Raw genomic sequence first — 16,152 nt, forward strand, 5'->3', positions numbered from 1 at the left:
GAGGGAGAGGGAGAAGCAGGCTCCCTGCTGAGCAAGGAGCCCAGCGTGGGGCTCAATCCCAGGATCCTGGGATCATGACCTGAGCAGAAGGCAGCCGCTTAATTGACTAAGCCACCCAGGCACCCCTTCATAGCCCTATTTAAAACAACAACAACAAGAACAACAACAACACTTCTAAGACAAGTATTGTGTGTATATGTTGGTGGGGGAAGGGAGGTTGCTAAGCAGTGATTGGCCTCCCAATGATTTCTTTCTGGAAAGAATGATGGCTATATTTATAAATCACCAAAACCTCAGTTTGTTTTAAATTCCCCCCAAATACACCGTGCAGCACACTAGTCCTGCAGGTCGTTGGGGGTGAGGTGGGATTCAGTGGTCATCTTTGGGAAATGCTAGAGTGAAGATGCTTCTCTACAACTGGACTCTCTCAAGCCTTTCACGTGCTAATTTTCATCATGAGGCACTAAAATAAGAGTTTAGATTAGGTATGCTATGTTTCCCAAAGTCACTTCACCACAGAGCATCTCATGGAACTAGTATTGTATACAACACACTCGGCAAAATGCTGGGTGAGACCCAGCCCCAAAGAAAATGGAATGTGACAAAATCTTTGATGTGTCACCTGCACCAGCTCAGCCAGGTCACCCAAGCTTTGATTTGCTCCCAACAAGTCTTTTGTTTGTTTGTTTGTTTGTTAAAGATTATATTTATTTATGTATTTGAGAGAGAGAGAGAGCACAAGTGGTGGTGGAAGGACAGAGGGAGGAGGAGAAGCAGGTTCCCCCCTGTGGGCTCCCCACTGAGCAGGGAGCCCGGCATGGCTCAATCCCAAGACCCTGGGATCATGACCTGAGCCAAAGGCAGATCCTTAACCAACTGAGTCACCCAGGTGCCCCAGCTCCCAATAAGTCTTAAGAATGTGAGAGGAAGATTGTTCCTTAAAGACATAGATCTGAGGTCCAAAGACTCTTTAAACCAAAATAAAAGACAAAAGGAATGTAAGGACAGAAGGAATACAAGGGTGCTCAATAGATATTTGCTGGTAGGTGAAATCCAAATTTGCTCTCAGCCATTAAGCTAGAACTGAGATCTCCCACCTCAAGCCCTAAATTGGAAGCCGGGGATGCCAAGGCAGAGAACTATCCTAGTCAAGGCCTAGATCCCATCCTTCCATTTCAAAACACCTCCATAAAGACGGTAAGAGATGGGGGAGGGGGAGAGGAAAAAAAACTTTATTCTTTCAACATTGACCCATTTTGTTCAGGTCTAACAACTCAAAAGCAGCAGAGTCATTGAAACATGGATTGTAAAACTATAACACTCCTCAATTACTTCTTGTTGGCCAGACAAGCAAACCTATTATTTGACAATGCATCATGCTCCAAGATAGTAAACTTTATCATACAGAGGTCATGAGAAAAAGACCACAGGTACAGTTTGCTAACCTCCACTAGATAATTTTTCACAGTTATCATCCAAGCACTGTAAAAGCACAAAAGATATGTTATCTTCGGGCTCAGTTTATTATAACGTGTGGGTGAAACTCCCTATAAAACCACTTACTAGGTAACTGTTGCACGTTCTCCTGCACAGAAAGTCAAATCAGTAAAACATCTTTTTGACAGTGTCTTTTTTAAGTGTCAGGAATAAAAGGACGTGCTCTTAAAGGAGAGGTAGCACACTATTTATCATCCCCCCTCACTTTCCCACACGTACACACGCAGATCCCCATCGCCTCTCTGCATGCCAGAGACACTCAAAGGAATCCTTCTCAGTAGTCTCGTTTCTTTTACAGCTGAGTATTTCACAGCAGAATTGTTCGTGGATAAAGCTGCAAGTAACATTAACTCAAGATACTATAGGTGCCAGCATTTCAAGTACTAGTCATGGTATTTTTTTTCTCCTGGAGTCATAATGTTGAGTAAGACCCAGGAAACACAAAATAAAAGGATGATGGATTCCCTCAGCAAATGCTCTCAAGAGTCTCAGATTTAATACCAGAGCCTAAGAGAGGTCGTCTAACTATCGTTTGAAAGTTGGGTTCTTTTTTTAAGAAGCTACCTCTCTCCACAGTAATGTCTTTGTGGTCCCCAGGGTCACTTTAGCAGGGTGGGGCAAGTCTTGGATGATTAAAGCCCAGGATGTATAATGACATCCCAGGAAACTCTGGGTTCACAATCCTATCCCCAGAAGGAAAGACAAGTTAAACAGTGTGAGATGGAGGATTCCTCCCAGAATGCAGTTCTCTTTAGAATTCACTTCTTCCAAGAGTCCAATGAGTCTAGGAGCCTCATTATCCATTCAAGGCAAGGAGGCAGCTTTGTAGATTGGTATGCATAAGAGCAGTGATTTTCAAAGGAAGCCATCAGTAATTTGGGGGGGCTAGTTATGTCTCCCCACAAAAATCTGCTGAATAAATATTGAGGAGCTTATGTGTTCCCAATACAAAATAGGGGCTGTGGGAGAACAACAACAACAAAAAAAGAATATGCAGTTCCTATGCTTGAAAATTTTATAATTTTGTCGGAGAGATAAGACTTTTACACAAAGGACAAAGAACAATTAGCAAAATGCTAAATTGAATGTCTTCCAGTTAAAATATTTCTTCACTACCAAACTATGCTTGGGCACCAATGAAGGGTTATGTATATAGTTCCTTTACCTGGACCTGAGCTCAAAAATCAACTCAAGGAACCTGAAATACAGCTATGAACACTTAATGGCTAAGCAAAGCCTCATTTCCAAATCCTTTTCCTATACCCAGCCATGTTGAAAGGTCTTTGAGACTTTTCTAGTGAGTTCCTCAAGTATTCAACATTCAGTCATTCAGTAAATACTATGGTGCACTCTCTGTGGGCTGGGTACATGGGATACAGGAGTAAAAGACCCAGTGCATACCTTCCACCAGGCCACAGAGGTAGACATAAGATCCATTCCAGGCCAAGGTGAATCATACATCGGGATATCTAAGACAGACCCAGTGGATTACAGAAAATTTCTCAAAAGAAAATGATATCTGAGTTGAGGTATGAAGGGTAGTGGGGGTTAGCTAGATGGAAAAGAGTGAAGGAGAAATATGCAGCATGCACAAGGGCCAAGAGGCTTGGGAAAGATTGGTGTAGTCAGAAAGCTGCAAGTCATTTGGTTTGTTTGGTGAAGAAGGCGTAGGAAGAGGAAAGCAAAGATCATTTTAGCTAAGGGATCTGGGGAGGCTTCTTGGAGGAGGTGAGGTTTGGAGCTGAGCCTTGGAAAATGGACAGAATTTCAGTTAGATGAAGTGAGAAGATGGGGAGGGGGTGGTGTTCCAGTATTCCTGTTTTCTGCACTCTGTCTGGCATGAATATGTGCTCAAAAAACATTATTATATGTTGAAAAGGTAAACCAAATTATCGAGGCAGAAGACTGAGCTCAAGGTGTGTTTGGAAGAGTGAATAGTCTGCTTTGTTGGAACCCTAAAAAGACAGAGAAGGCATAAGCGATAAGGCAGCAAAGGTAAACTGAGACCAGGTTAATGAAGTCTTATCTCTCAGTTAAGGAATGTAGGAAAAGGCTCCAAGCAATGGAGAGGCATCATTGAATTTTGAGTAGGATAGTGGCAAGACCAAAATGTGCGACCAAGGTTACTTAGTAGGATGGAGAAAATGGGGACCAACGTCCAGAAACCTGGATGCTAAGGATGCAATCCAGAGTAAAAAAAAGTCAAAGCCCAGGTGAGGGCAGGAGGGAAGAAGAAACATGCAGGTTAACAGGTTAGAGGTAGAAAGGAAGACACTGAGGAGAGGGATGACAGGCTCTGTATTCCAGATACGTAATGCTGCACACAAAACAACCCCAAACTTGGTGGTTTAAAACAACAACCTTTATTCTACTTACAACTATGCAGTTTGGGGAAGGCTTGGTAGGGAAGGTTTGTCTGTGTTCCCTGAAGGGTCAGCAGGGGTGGCTGCCTGAGGGCTGGAGAACCGTCTTCCCAGAGGGCTCACTCAGGCACCTGGCACATCAGTGCTGACAGTTGCTGGGAGCTCAGCGTGGGCCTGCTCCATGTGCCTGGGCTTCCTCACAGCATGGTGGCTCGTTCTGAGAGAGAGGCAGGTGGGGCTGTACGTCTCTTAGGACCTGGCCTCAGTAGGCACACCACCTCACTTCTGCCATTCTCTGTTGGTTGAAGCTGGCACAAAGGCCCACCCATTTTAAAGGGAGGGGGCATAGACTTCACCTCACAATGGGAGAATGACCAGGTTTGGGAAGCAGAAATGGAACAAGAAAGGTTATTGTGTCTCGTATTGGGTTGAATGGTGTCATCCACAATTCACATTCACCCAGCACGTCAGAATGTGACCTTACTTAGAAATCGAGTCTTTGCAAAGGTAATTAAGTTGAGGTCAGAGTGAAATAGGGTAGGCCCTAAATCCAATGACAGCTGTCCTTATAAAAAGAGGAGCTGATCTGCAGACACAAAAGAGATAGGGACAGGGAAGACAGCCATGTGAAGACAAATGCAGAGACTAGGGGTATGCTGGCCCAAGCCGAGGAAGTCCAGGAGCCCCTGCAAGCTGGAAGAGGTAAAGAAGGAGCATGCTTTGGAGGGAGCACAGTCCTGCCAGCACCTTGATTTCAGACTTCTGACCTCAGGAACAGTGAGAGACTACATTTGGGCAGTGGGTGGTAATTTGTTAGGGCGGTGCTAGGAAACCAATGCTGGGCCCTTTTTGGAGAATACCATCTGCCATACCCGGTGGCTTGAAGATTGGACGTCTGGTCCTGAAATGTCACATCAGGAGGAAAAGCCAAGCTCGAGGAGTAGGTTCCAATTTCAGGATTCGCTCCGTGGAGTTTGTCAGGTGCAGCAAATGCCAGGATGGCGCCTGTTGGAGGCAGGGCTGTTGCTCACAGGACTGGGCTGGGACTAGAGACAGAGACACAGTTCGTAAATCCTGGCCATCAGCAGGAAGCTCGGCACAAAGTCAAATGTCCTCTGCATTACCACTTCCTCTTGGGACTGCATCAGGTGACCGCACATGTTTGTACGCTTTAATTATTTATAGTGTACAGTCTAAAACGGTGTTCCACCAGCTTAATGAGTCGGGGTGATTGAATCAAAGGGGAAGGGGATTTGAGCCCACGTGGAGAGTTTCTAATAGACTTCACTTGAGTTTACAGCTGAAGGGAAGAACGGTTCCCTCTGCCTTCTAATAGACTAACAAACCTCTCTAAATCTTCTTCCAAGACCCCAGAGGTACCCGCCAGTTGCTCTTTCATTCGAGAGCCAAAATGAGCACAATAAGTTTTGTGGCTGGCACAGATGAAATTAGGAATTTGTTAGTGAAATGTTCTATACGCTGATTTTCCTGACAACCCTCTCATGGTCGTAGATAGCAGTCCCTGATCAACCAGATGCCAATTAAAAGAGAGCAGCCATTTCCCTCGTCCAAATATTTCCACTTTACTCAAAATGGATTCCAAACAGTCCTGGGGTTCTCGGGGATGCTTTTAATTCTTTTTCCTAGCTAGACGGCACTTTAGGTTTTCTGTTTAAGATTCTCACCATGGCAAAGCTCAAAAAGAAATCACATGTTGGCTTGGTCGGCCTCCCTTGCCACCCCCCTCCACAACTCTTGGTAGGGCATTTATTAATTTAGATTTCCTGGGAACTTGGATCCCTCCTGGCCGGGGCTGATAACAAAATCTATTAAAGATAATGAATTTTTTTCCTAAACTTTTTGGGCTGATCATCTTCCTGAAAGGTGCAGAGGGACAGAATTTTCTTTGCAAGGCACTAAGCCGAGACCATTGCGGATGAGTCCTTAGAGGACACTTTGGGGATGAGGAGAAGATGGAGAGAGGAACCAGAAGGCTCTCCTTGGGGAGGAAAGTGGTAGGGGGTGGGGAGAGCCAAGGAGGAGGGAGAGAAAATGGGGAGGGGGAAAAGAAAGACACGAAGATCCCTTGCTGCCTCAAGACCATTGAAGATGCTACAAGTGCTCCATTGGTTTGCAGAGTAGGTAAGCCAGAAAGCTACACACAGTTGGGGCACTTGGGGAACAGGGATGGACATCTGTGAACTCCAAAAAGGCAGGAGTGGAGCAGATCACCAGCTAGCCTCAGAAAGGCTTGCCACAGAATCCAAAAAATTTCCTGTTCTCATCTTCATCCTCCCAAGTAAGGGCAACACTCTTATAAGAACTCGGAGGATGGGGGAGGCGGAGGGAAGTTCAACAATTTTTCTATACCAGTCTCTAAATTAAGACTAATTTTTTTTATGAGGTGAGTGGTTTTCTGGTTATTCTTGTAATAGAAATTTAAGTCCATAGTTTTCCCAAATTGTAGAGAATAATGAAATTAACAATTCAGCTAACATGTAGTATTTACCAAGAATTCTGTCAAGTAGTCTAAGCACGTTTGCTTAGTTAAATCTCACAGGTTCTCGATGAGGTCAGTTCTATTATTAGATGAGAGAACTAAGGCCTAGACAGGTCACAAAATTTGCCCAAAGTTACTCAGAGTGAGGCTGTCCAACACCAGAGTCCACCTTTTTAACACTTTCTACCACACCATTGTCTGGACAGTTGTCACACACATCAGAAGGCATAACATACTGAATATGAGAGAATTATGAGAGTCTTCTTGGAAGGCCTCTGCACGCTGTGGAGCAGAAGTTGTAGATCACATTTAAAGCTGCAAGGGCTTTAGCAAGCGTTAGTCCCATCCAGGGGGTGGGGAAACTGAGGCAATAGGGACGGCTTGCTCAGGGCCACACAACTACTTTGTGGCAGAGCTGGGTAGAATTAGAGCCTCCTAACTCCCGGCCTGAGGCAAGGATGACCATGTGTCAACACTGCTCAACTCCCAGAATTGACCAGTGGTGTCATCAACTCGGAAGCGTGTGTGGAAACATCTAAGTGTGCTTCCCCAGAGGAAGAAGTAGCCTGAGAGAAAGAGCTGGTCACAGCAGTCCACAGAGGAGACATGGGGGACGGAAGAGGAGGGGAGGGGAGGGGAGGGGAGAGAGAGAGAGAGAGAGAGCATCTTTGCTTCACTTTCACCTTCTGGGCAAGTAGACCTGGGATCCCAGGTCTGCTGTTGGGAACACAGAGGAAACGAAGGTGTTGATGAACCAGCCCTCCCAGGGCTGGAAAGTTTATCTGAACAAATGGTAAAGGAATTGGAGCCGCAAAGAGAGCTGAACAGCAGAAGGGTTTCTTATTTGTGTTAACAAAACAATCAAACCTTTCCTTAGATCCCTTTATGGCAGAATAAGAAGGCTTTGGGGGATCCCAGCATACCTGTCACCGAGCATTTGCATTTCACACTGCAAAAACCCTTTAGATTAACTACCTCCCTATCTGCAAGATTTTCTTGTCTTAATAGTCGAGGTATGTGTAATACCAATCCCACCAAGATTAAAGAGGAAAGAATTTCTGGTACGAAATTTTGCTAATGACTGACTAAGACATAAAATCTTGCTGCAATAAATTAACACATGTCTCCTAATATGGACCTACTGATTTACTCGAGGCAAAATTGCTCTGGAACCACACACCTGGGCATCGTCGGGACCCCCTTAGAAATGGCGGGCTTTATATTTATGCTCAGCTGCAGTGAACCCTGAGGACAGCCATCTGGCGCTGCACGTACCAATAGCCCTGAAGTGGAGAGTGGCATCTCTGGAATGCCGCAGTCATCCTGCAGGTAGTGTGCACGGAGGAGAGAAAAGGACACCTCCTTAGGCTTATCATTGCCGCCCAGGCACCCCACACTCCCCTTGCCTGCCTTCTGTGCACCGGACATTTTTACCCAGTTTGTGAGTATTACTGCCTTGGAAACAAGTGCCAAATCCTGTGAGGGCTCTGTTCTGTGTATAAGGAGGCACAGCGTGGCGGGAGGCCAGAGAGCCTGGCCCCCGAGCACAAGGACTCTGACCCCACACTGACCCGGTGCAAATCACAGCTCTGCTGCCTATTATTCATAATGGCCTCAAACAATTGACCCACCTTTGCCTTACCTTCCCCATCTGTTACATAGGGGTAAGCATACCTACACGCGTCATTTAGAAGAGCCTTCGGCAGACAGCAAGACATTCGAGGACAGGCATGGAGCTGAGCCTCTTCTTCCTTCTGATTTTCAGTCCAGGCCCCTGCAGAGAACGGAACTGACCTTCACTGTTCACCGAAGCAGGGAGGGTGCTAACATCTCCAACGAGCGAGCCCCACCACTTGCCCAGCATCAGGTTACACGCCTAGCAGCCGTCCTCACTGCCTCGCCCCTTTGGAAGTCCCCACGTGTGGATGTTTTAGGTTCTTCAGACTCTGGTGCTGCAGAGTTTTGCTGCTTTTTGGCTCCACCAAGACCTTTTTGTGATGCTGACAGCATTCAGTAGTTGTCTGTCCATTGGCTTTGTGAACCTGAGTTGAACCGGTTCAACCCAAAGCACAAGACAGGGGCCACCAGGGACAGGAGTTTCAGAGGCTGGGACCTCCTGTGCGGTTAACACAAAGCCCGAGTCTTTACATCCGGATTTATTGAAGTGGTTCCCGTGATGACAAGGATTTCTGTTCCCCTCCCTGCCCCTTTCCCCTGCTCGAGTCTGGCTAAGCAGGGCATCTCTTCAGAATCGAAACAGCCTAAAACCCCCTTACATCCCCTCTCCCTCAGCTTTGACCCCTGAAGGAATGTTGAAGTTTGTGGTGGTGGAGCACTTAGCAGCTTGAGATTTGTGAGAGAAAACATAGTCTCGTGGACAATGGGCCACCAGGGACAGGAGTTTCAGAGGCTGGGACCTCCTGTGCGGTTAACACAAAGCCCGAGTCTTTACATCCGGATTTATTGAAGTGGTTCCCGTGATGACAAGGATTTCTGTTCCCCTCCCTGCCCCTTTCCCCTGCTCGAGTCTGGCTAAGCAGGGCATCTCTTCAGAATCGAAACAGCCTAAAACCCCCTTACATCCCCTCTCCCTCAGCTTTGACCCCTGAAGGAATGTTGAAGTTTGTGGTGGTGGAGCACTTAGCAGCTTGAGATTTGTGAGAGAAAACATAGTCTCGTGGACAATGGTGACCAGCACTCTTAAACCTTCACAATGGTACTTCACTGGTCCCTTCACAAGAACCTCTGGCAGAGAAGAGGTCAGTGATAGAGCTGGGTCCCCTGTCAGTGGCCTTTTCATATGCATATCTCCGATGTCTGCCCATCAGGAGTGAGAGTGGAGATTAAAGGTGGGCACCCCTGTCTTAGCTATTGAAGGTTATATTGAACATTTTCCATGTCTCCCCATCACCCCCACTCCCATACACACCTGCCTAGCCCCAGAAACCATACACCATCCTGGCCACCCTCTGCTAGGAGATCACTTCCTGCAGACCTCTTACAGGCCCCCAGCATTGCCAGTGGTCTTTCAACTGGATGGTCCCTCAGGACTAAACCAGTACACTTAGGTAATGAGCTCACTGGACCCCAGCAGAAAGAACTGGAATGTTATCTCCACTCAAACCCTGCCACATTCCCCAACCTTGACTTCCCCCTCAACCTGGTGCTTTAACCAAGGGGATGGCCCAGTGACATGGTTCCTAGAGATTTTCATTATGCTGTTGAGAGGTTTGTAATTGCTATCCCCAGAACATCCATATCAGCATGCGTTGTGTTTACCACATTCCTGTTTGAGAACCCGGGTGACTTGAAGGCCCACAATAATAATGCTTTTTCTAGTAGTTTTGGTTCATCTCATGGTGGGCAGGTAGAATTTGAAGAGTGCCCCTGAGATGTCTGCCCCCTGGCATGCGTATCCCATAGTAACACCCTTCCCTGGATGCTCCCATGAATAGGATGGCACCTCATATGACACAAGGGGTTTTGCAGATGTAATTAAGGTCCTTAATCAGTTGACCGACTTCGAGTTAATCCAGAGGGAGATTATCTTGGATGCACCTGACCTGATTAGCTGGGCCCTAGAAAGAGACAAGAAGCAGCAAGAGACACTCCCCTTTGGCCTGGCAGAAAAGCAACCGGAGCAAATGGCCACGTTGTGAACTGCCCATGGAGTGGATCATGTAGCTCAAACTTGAGAGCATCCCTGGAACTGACAGCCATACAGGCACTGCCAACATCCAGCAAGAAAATGGGTTCAGTCCTACAACTTGGAGTTCCCCTGGGGCTTCTTCATAGTGCATCGATTTTAAGGTAGGGCTTAATATAGGCCTATTTCTGTTTAGCTTGTTCATCTTTAGTCTTTCTCCCCAAATACTTCTCACACATCTGTCCATTTTTGGCTTGGAGCTCTCTGCCTTTTATGCTCCCAAGTCTTGGTTCACTATCCTGCTTGGAAACAATCGCTAAATCCTCAGTCCACAGAAATCCTCAGTATCCCACGCCACTGTGACATGCTAGGTTGAGTTTGATAGCCCGGCATCTGGAAACTCAGCCCAGCTTTGTGTCCACTTCTGTCTTCATCTAAACAGCATCCCCAAGAAGCACTATTACAGACTTTCCAGGCTTGGAGATTGAAAATTCACTTGGCTATGTCCAGAGGCTAGTGTGCCTCGGAGTTCCACGTAGGATACGATTGGCAGAAGCAGTAACCGATATTCTCAATTAAAGTGAAGTCTTTGAGTGAATGACACCAAACATAATTACGGTAAAAGTTCTCTGATGAACCAGCAGAAAGCACACAAATGAGGTTTTGCTGTATTTGATTTAGACTGCAGAAGGCTTCTCCATGACCGGCATAAGAACGTGGTTAGCAGTTTTTAAATGAATGAATGTATGAATGAATGAATGAAACATAGTATTCCAGAGGCAATAGAATGAAGAGTCTGTAATAATGGTACCTAATTAAACATCAGCATTTACAGTTTCTTGACTAAATGGTGTGTCACCCATTTAAATACAAAGGTTGGTAATATTAGCTACTGTCTCTGCTTAGTTGCTTTAATAAAAAGGTTACATTTAGGGGCGCCTGGGTGGCACAGCGGTTGAGCGTCTGCCTTCGGCTCAGGGCGTGATCCCGGCGTTGTGGGATCGAGCCCCACATCGGGCTCTTCCGCTATGAGCCTGCTTCTTCCTNGAGGCCAGAGAGCCTGGCCCCCGAGCACAAGGACTCTGACCCCACACTGACCCGGTGCAAATCACAGCTCTGCTGCCTATTATTCATAATGGCCTCAAACAATTGACCCACCTTTGCCTTACCTTCCCCATCTGTTACATAGGGGTAAGCATACCTACACGCGTCATTTAGAAGAGCCTTCGGCAGACAGCAAGACATTCGAGGACAGGCATGGAGCTGAGCCTCTTCTTCCTTCTGATTTTCAGTCCAGGCCCCTGCAGAGAACGGAACTGACCTTCACTGTTCACCGAAGCAGGGAGGGTGCTAACATCTCCAACGAGCGAGCCCCACCACTTGCCCAGCATCAGGTTACACGCCTAGCAGCCGTCCTCACTGCCTCGCCCCTTTGGAAGTCCCCACGTGTGGATGTTTTAGGTTCTTCAGACTCTGGTGCTGCAGAGTTTTGCTGCTTTTTGGCTCCACCAAGACCTTTTTGTGATGCTGACAGCATTCAGTAGTTGTCTGTCCATTGGCTTTGTGAACCTGAGTTGAACCGGTTCAACCCAAAGCACAAGACAGTGGCCACCAGGGAGAGGAATTTCAGAGGCTGGGACCTCCTGTGCGGTTAACACAAAGCCCGAGTCTTTACATCCGGATTTATTGAAGTGGTTCCCGTGATGACAAGGATTTCTGTTCCCCTCCCTGCCCCTTTCCCCTGCTCGAGTCTGGCTAAGCAGGGCATCTCTTCAGAATCGAAACAGCCTAAAACCCCCTTACTTCCCCTCTCCCTCAGCTTTGACCCCTGAAGGAATGTTGAAGTTTGTGGTGGTGGAGCACTTAGCAGCTTGAGATTTGTGAGAGAAAACATAGTCTCGTGGACAATGGTGACCAGCACTCTTAAACCTTCACAATGGTACTTCACTGGTCCCTTCACAAGAACCTCTGGCAGAGAAGAGGGAACAGGTCAGTGATAGAGCTGGGTCCCCTGTCAGTGGCCTTTTCATATGCATATCTCCGATGTCTGCCCATCAGGAGTGAGAGTGGAGATTAAAGGTGGGCACCCCTGTCTTAGCTATTGAAGGTTATATTGAACATTTTCCATGTCTCCCCATCACCCCCACTCCCATACACACCTGCCTAGCCCCAGAAACCATACACCATCCTGGCCACCCTCTGCTAGGAGATCACTTCCTGCAGACCTCTTACAGGCCCCCAGCATTGCCAGTGGTCTTTCAACTGGATGGTCCCTCAGGACTAAACCAGTACACTTAGGTAATGAGCTCACTGGACCCCAGCAGAAAGAACTGGAATGTTATCTCCACTCAAACCCTGCCACATTCCCCAACCTTGACTTCCCCCTCAACCTGGTGCTTTAACCAAGGGGATGGCCCAGTGACATGGTTCCTAGAGATTTTCATTATGCTGTTGAGAGGTTTGTAATTGCTATCCCCAGAACATCCATATCAGCATGCGTTGTGTTTACCACATTCCTGTTTGAGAACCCGGGTGACTTGAAGGCCCACAATAATAATGCTTTTTCTAGTAGTTTTGGTTCATCTCATGGTGGGCAGGTAGAATTTGAAGAGTGCCCCTGAGATGTCTGCCCCCTGGCATGCGTATCCCATAGTAACACCCTTCCCTGGATGCTCCCATGAATAGGATGGCACCTCATATGACACAAGGGGTTTTGCAGATGTAATTAAGGTCCTTAATCAGTTGACCGACTTCGAGTTAATCCAGAGGGAGATTATCTTGGATGCACCTGACCTGATTAGCTGGGCCCTAGAAAGAGACAAGAAGCAGCAAGAGACACTCCCCTTTGGCCTGGCAGAAAAGCAACCGGAGCAAATGGCCACGTTGTGAACTGCCCATGGAGTGGATCATGTAGCTCAAACTTGAGAGCATCCCTGGAACTGACAGCCATACAGGCACTGCCAACATCCAGCAAGAAAATGGGTTCAGTCCTACAACTTGGAGTTCCCCTGGGGCTTCTTCATAGTGCATCGATTTTAAGGTAGGGCTTAATATAGGCCTATTTCTGTTTAGCTTGTTCATCTTTAGTCTTTCTCCCCAAATACTTCTCACACATCTGTCCATTTTTGGCTTGGAGCTCTCTGCCTTTTATGCTCCCAAGTCTTGGTTCACTATCCTGCTTGGAAACAATCGCTAAATCCTCAGTCCACAGAAATCCTCAGTATCCCACGCCACTGTGACATGCTAGGTTGAGTTTGATAGCCCGGCATCTGGAAACTCAGCCCAGCTTTGTGTCCACTTCTGTCTTCATCTAAACAGCATCCCCAAGAAGCACTATTACAGACTTTCCAGGCTTGGAGATTGAAAATTCACTTGGCTATGTCCAGAGGCTAGTGTGCCTCGGAGTTCCACGTAGGATACGATTGGCAGAAGCAGTAACCGATATTCTCAATTAAAGTGAAGTCTTTGAGTGAATGACACCAAACATAATTACGGTAAAAGTTCTCTGATGAACCAGCAGAAAGCACACAAATGAGGTTTTGCTGTATTTGATTTAGACTGCAGAAGGCTTCTCCATGACCGGCATAAGAACGTGGTTAGCAGTTTTTAAATGAATGAATGTATGAATGAATGAATGAAACATAGTATTCCAGAGGCAATAGAATGAAGAGTCTGTAATAATGGTACCTAATTAAACATCAGCATTTACAGTTTCTTGACTAAATGGTGTGTCACCCATTTAAATACAAAGGTTGGTAATATTAGCTACTGTCTCTGCTTAGTTGCTTTAATAAAAAGGTTACATTTAGGGGCGCCTGGGTGGCACAGCGGTTGAGCGTCTGCCTTCGGCTCAGGGCGTGATCCCGGCGTTGTGGGATCGAGCCCCACATCGGGCTCTTCCGCTATGAGCCTGCTTCTTCCTCTCCCACTCTCCCTGCTTGTGTTCCCTCTCTCGCTGGCTGTCTCTATCTCTGTCAAATGAATAAATAAATAAAATCTTTTTTTTAAAAAAAGGTTACATTTAAAAATCCCATTTAATTGAAGGGGGGGATACACTAACTTCTGTCTGCATATACCAGTCCAAAGACGGTAACCAAGCCCCTGGAGGTAACAGACACAGCCACCATGGAGGGCCAAGGGAAAATAATTGGCCTCCTCGATGTTATCCCTGCAAAATTCCAATCCACAGAGTGATAATAAGCAGCCTGGAATTTCTTTATCATTATTTTATAATTCTCAAAAATCAGAAATAATCAATCCATCAAGGCAGGATGAGTTAAATAAGTTACAGTACCTCTGAATGGAATAGTATGCAGGCATTAAAAATATGGTAAGGAGCTATATATATCAACATGAAAGGATTTCATGACATACTGTTAAATAAAAGAAAAGCAGGCTGGAAAATAGTATTTACAGTGTAAGTATATGGGGAAAAAAGCCTAGAAGGCAATGTAGCAAATATGCTACCCATGGCCATCTTTGGGGGTGGAGCTTATAGCTAGGTGTCCATATTCCCTGGTGTGCCTGGAACAGTTTAATTAGAAGAACACACCTGTTCACTCCCATTCAATTTACCATATAAACAGTGTTCTTGTTTATTTTTTTATTTTTTTATTTTATTTTATTTTTTTNTCGAAACAGCCTAAAACCCCCTTACTTCCCCTCTCCCTCAGCTTTGACCCCTGAAGGAATGTTGAAGTTTGTGGTGGTGGAGCACTTAGCAGCTTGAGATTTGTGAGAGAAAACATAGTCTCGTGGACAATGGTGACCAGCACTCTTAAACCTTCACAATGGTACTTCACTGGTCCCTTCACAAGAACCTCTGGCAGAGAAGAGGGAACAGGTCAGTGATAGAGCTGGGTCCCCTGTCAGTGGCCTTTTCATATGCATATCTCCGATGTCTGCCCATCAGGAGTGAGAGTGGAGATTAAAGGTGGGCACCCCTGTCTTAGCTATTGAAGGTTATATTGAACATTTTCCATGTCTCCCCATCACCCCCACTCCCATACACACCTGCCTAGCCCCAGAAACCATACACCATCCTGGCCACCCTCTGCTAGGAGATCACTTCCTGCAGACCTCTTACAGGCCCCCAGCATTGCCAGTGGTCTTTCAACTGGATGGTCCCTCAGGACTAAACCAGTACACTTAGGTAATGAGCTCACTGGACCCCAGCAGAAAGAACTGGAATGTTATCTCCACTCAAACCCTGCCACATTCCCCAACCTTGACTTCCCCCTCAACCTGGTGCTTTAACCAAGGGGATGGCCCAGTGACATGGTTCCTAGAGATTTTCATTATGCTGTTGAGAGGTTTGTAATTGCTATCCCCAGAACATCCATATCAGCATGCGTTGTGTTTACCACATTCCTGTTTGAGAACCCGGGTGACTTGAAGGCCCACAATAATAATGCTTTTTCTAGTAGTTTTGGTTCATCTCATGGTGGGCAGGTAGAATTTGAAGAGTGCCCCTGAGATGTCTGCCCCCTGGCATGCGTATCCCATAGTAACACCCTTCCCTGGATGCTCCCATGAATAGGATGGCACCTCATATGACACAAGGGGTTTTGCAGATGTAATTAAGGTCCTTAATCAGTTGACCGACTTCGAGTTAATCCAGAGGGAGATTATCTTGGATGCACCTGACCTGATTAGCTGGGCCCTAGAAAGAGACAAGAAGCAGCAAGAGACACTCCCCTTTGGCCTGGCAGAAAAGCAACTGGAGCAAATGGCCACGTTGTGAACTGCCCATGGAGTGGATCATGTAGCTCAAACTTGAGAGCATCCCTGGAACTGACAGCCATACAGGCACTGCCAACATCCAGCAAGAAAATGGGTTCAGTCCTACAACTTGGAGTTCCCCTGGGGCTTCTTCATAGTGCATCGATTTTAAGGTAGGGCTTAATATAGGCCTATTTCTGTTTAGCTTGTTCATCTTTAGTCTTTCTCCCCAAATACTTCTCACACATCTGTCCATTTTTGGCTTGGAGCTCTCTGCCTTTTATGCTCCCAAGTCTTGGTTCACTATCCTGCTTGGAAACAATCGCTAAATCCTCAGTCCACAGAAATCCTCAGTATCCCACGCCACTGTGACATGCTAGGTTGAGTTTGATAGCCCGGCATCTGGAAACTCAGCCCAGCTTTGT

At 46.5% G+C, this 16,152-nt stretch overlaps 1 long non-coding RNA gene across 2 annotated transcripts; it reads right to left on the reverse strand.

The window, feature by feature from the left end:
- Positions 1-296: 296 nt before the first annotated feature.
- LOC117801976 lies at positions 297-11,678 on the reverse strand. Of its 2 annotated transcripts, none has more exons than XR_004624911.1 (3): positions 11,208-11,678; positions 7,541-7,683; positions 297-4,906 (listed from the first exon to the last, which is right to left on the reverse strand). It is a non-coding gene; the product is annotated as an uncharacterized LOC117801976 (long non-coding RNA). The 2 variants fall into 2 exon arrangements; XR_004624910.1 differs by lacking the exon at positions 11,208-11,678 and adding an exon at positions 8,035-8,339.
- Positions 11,679-16,152: the final 4,474 nt, after the last annotated feature.

Source organism: Ailuropoda melanoleuca, chromosome 4, assembly GCF_002007445.2.
Source record: "Ailuropoda melanoleuca isolate Jingjing chromosome 4, ASM200744v2, whole genome shotgun sequence".
NCBI lineage: Eukaryota > Metazoa > Chordata > Mammalia > Carnivora > Ursidae > Ailuropoda > Ailuropoda melanoleuca.